This window comes from Ovis aries, chromosome 13 (genome assembly GCF_016772045.2).
Source record: "Ovis aries strain OAR_USU_Benz2616 breed Rambouillet chromosome 13, ARS-UI_Ramb_v3.0, whole genome shotgun sequence".
Lineage (NCBI taxonomy): Eukaryota > Metazoa > Chordata > Mammalia > Artiodactyla > Bovidae > Ovis > Ovis aries.
In genome coordinates, this window is record NC_056066.1 from 43,665,036 (window position 1) to 43,671,035 (window position 6,000).

The following is a 6,000-nucleotide window of genomic DNA, read 5'->3' on the forward strand; positions in this document are numbered from 1 at the left end:
AGGGTGTGACTATAAAAGCACAGCACAAGGAGGCATTTGGGGTGATGGCACAGTGTGTAATTTGATTGCAGTCATGGTTATACAAACTACACTTGTTATAAAACGTCACAGGACTACACTAGATGTTGTGCCCAGAAAACATCCACATTTTGCTATTACACTATAATTGTGTGCACTGTAACCTCAGAGGGGGACTGGGTGAAACCACAGGGACCCCTTCTGTCTCATCTATGTGACTTCCTGTGAATCTGTAATTATCTAACAATGAAAAGTCTGTTAATTAAATCAAAAGCCAAGATAATTTTTACTGCTAATGACTGTACCACAACCCAAATCCGGCATTATAACATATAATTAACATACTGAATAAACAGCTTTTATTTATATAAACACCCAATAATAATGGGAAAATATTCCTTTTCCAGTAACATCAGGAAGACAAACCACATAAGATTAGCATTAGAAAAGTGACAATATCTGTATGAAGAAAACTTTTAAAACTTTTGAACAATGGAAAATTATGAACATGTCAATTAACAAGATCTAATATCTAATATCTAATAGATCTAATATCTAACAAGATCTGATATCTCTAATATCAGAGATGCTTTGCCTTCATTTAATATGTAAATTTAAGATTATCCCCCACCAATAGCAACATATTTTTAGCAAGGATTAGTTAACCTTGTTCTAAAGTTCATGAGAAGAAAACCACCAACACATAAAAACTGGGGTACTGAATACTAATTTAAAAATCATTGGATGGTGAAGAGGAGTCATTCTAACAAATATTAGAACATTTAAAAGTGTCAATAAGTAAAACAGTTGGTTACGGCCATGTGTATAGGCAGAAAAAAATTATAGAACAGAAAGGAAAATCTAAAAATTGAGTTAAACTTATGCAATATTTTATATGCACTTTTTAAAAGTCAAATCAGTAGAGAAGTGAGTTCTACATATGGTGATGGTGGGTTCATATATTAAACGCTTCTAATGACGAGGACAATAAAAGTTAGGGAAAAAATGTTAAAAATCACATTGGTTTTATCAGTTATCAGAGATCTAACAACACAATGAAAAATTATGATGCCAAGATATGAGATAAAAAGGAAGCACTGGAGGTGAGCTGGAAGCTCAGGCAGCTTTACAGCTAGAAGTATCTTCAAGTAAGCAGGTATTGTGTCCTAGAGGCTGAGAGCATGACAGCAGACACCACAGAACAGTAGGGCTAGGCCATGGGGTTCAGGGGAAAAGCACGTTCAGAAATGTGGACATGGTTGTCATTCTAAGGGAAGCAGTTTTCTTTGGTGACCTTGTTCATTGTTCCTTCCTAGTCCACCTAATCATGCCCTTCTAATGAGCTGTGGACAGCTGGTACCTGCTGGGCACTAGCACTCTTACATACTGCATCCCTGGGCATGAATGATGGACATTCCTCCTTTCAGTCATTGTTATACTTTGGAAGGAGATGCAAAGGCTGAATGTTGCTGCTTTCAAGGCTAATAATGAGATTCCCAAGTCCCGGCACTTAAGCATGAGATAAAAATTGAATGAGAGTGAGAAGTTTTAGAGTCTGCTCACATACCCCATCTATCTGACAGCAACTGCAATTAAATACTGGAAATCCTAACACCAAAAGAAGAAAATGAAAAAAAAGAGTGAAATGAGAGAGGGAGAGAGGGACAGAGCAAGAATCAGGAAGAGGGAGAAAGGATGCTGAATGCTGTCTCTCAAGGGCAGCAGAGTCCAGGGGCCCCAAGAACAATGGAAGATGATCTGCAAAAATGCTGTCACCACACTGGACACCTGGAACTAATGTAATGTTGTTAATCAACTACGCTTCAACAAAAACAAAATCAAATCCATTAAACTAGAAAAAAGTCTGTGCTCCTTTTTATAGCTCAGCAGCATTCCATGGAACAAATGGGCCAGTATTTTTTTGGCTAAAATTCATGTATTAAAAGGCACTTTTAGTTTTTTCCAGTTTCCTGTTATTTCAAAGGGAGCTGCTGTGAAGATCTATGTACAGGTTTCTGTGCGAACAAATGTTTTCATTTCTCTGGCTTCAGTGCCCAGAGGTGTGATGAGTGGGTAGCATGCAAAGTATATGTTCAGTTTGGGGAAAAAAAAAAAAAAATTCCACAACTGTTTTCCAGAGTGGCTGAATCAGTTAGAAGGGAGGGTCCAAAATATGCTTTCACCCTCTCTGGTTTATAATATAATCGTCTCCAGTATTTCCTCTGCATACATGGAAAGGCGTATCAGAATGTCATTAATTTGTACTTCACTTGTCAAACAGGACTGAAAACACCACGGGAGAAGGAAAGGTTATTGTGTTCAACCATATTTTTGCTTACTGTGTGCTTTCTTTCTTCCTGATAGTCTAAGGCCCCTTCTTTCACCATTTCTCTTCTTTTGAGAGAATTTCCTTTGAGTGTAGGTATGACACATCCTTTTAGTTTTTTTCACTTAGGAAAAGATGTCTTCCTTTGTCTTTAGTTTTTAGAAGTTTAGATAAGATGTATCCTGTTTGGGTTGATGGGTCTTTGGCTGAACCTGGGAAATTTCCAGCCATTCTTTCTTTGAATACTTTTCAGTCCCACATTCTTCCTCTTCTGGTGTTCAGTGAGGCAAATGTTAAACCTTTTGTCTAAGTTCCACTTGTCCCAGAGGCTAAGTTTATTTTTTTTTTCCAGTCTATTTTCTTTCTGTTGTGCCAATTTCTGTTGTTCTTTCTTCAAGTGTACTAATTCTTCCCTCTGCTCTCTCTGATCTATTGTTGAGTTCATTCATTGAATTTTTTCTTTGTTACTATACTTTTCAGGGTTAAAATCTGTTTCTTCTTTATATCTTCTGTTTCCATGTTGAGACAGTCTACTTTCTCATTGGTTTTAAGTGTGCTTCTTTGAATCGGTTTTCTGTTGGCCAGTGGAGCATCTTTTTCAGAGAATTCTACCATCTGTGCTGTCTTAGTTTTGGCCTCTGCTGATCATCTTTCCTCATTCACATTCAGATTTTCCTGGTTCTTGATGAGACTGACTTTTGGGTGAATCTTGAGGCTCTGGGTGTGGTGTCGTGAGGCCGTGGCTCTTAAATATCCTATCAGCAATGATCCTACAGTCTTGGGTAAGGGTGTGCCCAACTTGTTACTTCTAGTGAACAGGGTGTCTCAGTTTCCCGCTTGGCCAGGGTGAAGGGGTCCTTGTTACTGTGGGGTGTGGGGGGGTGAGGTTCCCTAGGACTGACCCCACCCTGGCTGACAAGCAAAGGTGCCCCATTCCTCCCCCTCCACCACCATGTGACTTCAAGGGTAGTATATGAGGAGGGGCCCTGTGTACAAGGGACAGTGATAGGAGTCCCTGGGATGGGAGGCAGGGGGCACAAGGCAATATGAATAAATCTGTCTGCCCTTGTGATGATTGATTTTCTTTTCTTTTCTTTTAATTTCAGTGTTTCATTCTTAAGTTGTTTTCAGTATTTAAGCAATTGTGTTTGTTTCAGTGCCGGTATCTATGTACCTGAAAGACACTTACTGTCTTTTACTGATTACAAGCTCCTTAAGTTCATCTGAATTCTATTACCATTTTTAAGTATTTGTTTTATTCCTGCATAAGCCCCAATGTTTATTAAACTCTGTAGCTACTGGCTAATATAGTCAGATAATGGGTTGTACATAATTAAGCTGATTTTACATCATCACCAGAAGCAGGCGCAACTCCAGAAACAGGCACTCAGAATGTACATGGGGAAGACTCTGTACGATAATTTAAGGGCCCCATATATGTTGCACTCAGCTCATCCAAGTGTGCAGCTTCTGTCATGCCCTTGGTTCATTGATAAAAATGTTGGGGAATGACATTCACAATCTTTTTGGAAACTGCTTTGTTTGTTGTAGCTCCAGGAGTGAACCATTCATATATTTTGCATTCTAAGACTTGGGTTAGACAAATCAAATAGAACTGAAAATAATTTTATAAGAGACAGCTGTGACTATCTAAAAGCATGGCTATTAAAATCGTTTCAGTCCTTTCATTCCACATGAATGTAATCATGCTTTATTTATGCGGCAGAATTGATTAGCAGTCTATTGAAGGTACAATCACAGAGTTCCTTTAATTCAGAAAATAATCACCATCTCCTCACACCACACAAACCTAAGTTCCTCCAATCTTCTCGGCTTATAAAAGGTAATGAAATTATCCATTTTTTCCCCAAGAAATAATCTATTGAGGGGAATGGATAAAATTAATTAAATTATAACACATGTAAATGCTTATCTCAAAGTGGCATTCTTTTCCCCATAGCCTCCACAAAGTTTCCATTTTTAAAAATTTGTTAGAATTTATTTTTAATTGGAGGATAATTGCTTATAGTGTTGCGTTGGTTTCTGCTGCATAAAATGTGAGTTAACCATTAGTATACATATATCCCCTCCCTCTCATCCTGCCTCCCACCCACCCCCACATCCCAGAGCACCTGGCTGAGTTCCCTGTGCTACATAGTAGCTTCCCACTGTGTGTGTGTGTGTGTGTGTGTGTGTGTGTGTGTGTGTGCGCACGTGCATGTGTAATAGTTGCTCAGTCATGTACTATTCTCATAGGCTTCCATATTTTCTCTAAGACTCTTACTCCAGGACAAAAGTTTCCTCTGGCATTCTATTTGCTGCAAGGATAAACTCAGATTTCTCCTGACATTCAGAAGCCCAGCAAGCCCATCACTCAGAATTCTACTTTGCCCCAAGGTCAATTTCCTGTTCCAGCCCACGTGATCCAGTCATGAGAGGAAAATCTGACTCATTTATTTTCTTTTTTGAGTAAGACTGCATTTTATGGATATACAGTTTACTTATGTATTAACCCCCATCAATGGCCATTTGGGTTGTTTACAATTTGTCTGTCACAAATAAAGCTGCTATGAACATCCCTGGATCTAAATGTTAAGAGCCAAAGGAATGAAAACTCTAAAATAAAATATATTTTCTTTGGTTTTGCAAATATTTTTTAATTATGAAGTGAAAAGCAAGGACTACAAGAGAAAACAAATCATTGATGTATACTTACTGAAATTAAGACCCTCTTCAGATGACATGGTTAAGAAAATGAAAAAATGAGCTACACACTGGAAGGAAATACGTGTGAAATGTATGCTCAAGAAAAAATCTGTTTTTAAAATATATGAAGATCTCTTACAACTGACTAACCACAGGATAAAATAATTTGAAGAAATAAACAAAGATTTGAATAGATTTTTCACCAAAGATGATATATGGATAACTACCACATGAAAAAAATGTTCAACATATTTCTTCATTATGGAAATAGAATTAAAACTGCAATAAGATACCCCTACATGTCCACTTGAATGGCTAAGATCAAGAGTGAACACAGCACCTGTGTGAGCATTTGGAGCTTGGATGTGAGCAATTGGAGCTTGCTTTTGCTTCTGGGCACATGTAAGAGGGTACATCTTGCATCTGCCTTGGAAAATACTTGGCAGTTTCTTAGAAGTTAGACATAAAGCTACCCCATGACCCGTGCACTCTGTTCTTAGACATTTACCCAAGTCTATACGAAGATTTCTAGATTTCCTTTCTTGGTGAAAGAAAATATACCAAGCTTGATGTATAGAAACCACCATCTCAAAGAGTGATTGCAGCTTTGTACCATAGACTAGTCCCATAAAGTTCATTTAAAGTCTGCAAGGAGAGAACACCAGGTGCTCTTCATTTTCATTGGTTATTTCCTACAATGTGGTGGAAGTCAAGGGCAGGAAAAATTACAGTGCAAGGGGAAGAAGTGATACATAAATACAGAGAGGGAAAAAGACACTATCTACCACTAAGAAATAAATTTGAGGAAGCTATATGATAAAAATACATCTCAACAAATAAAATAATTTTAAGACAAATATACTAAATGCATAGAATGACTCCACTCTGTAGTCGTAAAATATTCAAGGTTAGTTCTCAGATACATTTCATGGGGACAATGTGCAATGGCA

General features: G+C 37.8%; 1 long non-coding RNA gene across 1 annotated transcript in view; it reads left to right on the plus strand.

Annotated features, from left to right (window-relative positions):
- LOC105611101 (uncharacterized) overlaps positions 1-5,340 on the plus strand; it is an 86,909-nt gene extending 81,569 nt beyond the window's left edge. The window contains exon 4 of the long non-coding RNA XR_006055619.2: positions 4,621-5,340. This is a non-coding gene — a long non-coding RNA (uncharacterized LOC105611101). The remainder of the gene's footprint in view (positions 1-4,620) is intronic.
- Positions 5,341-6,000: the final 660 nt, after the last annotated feature.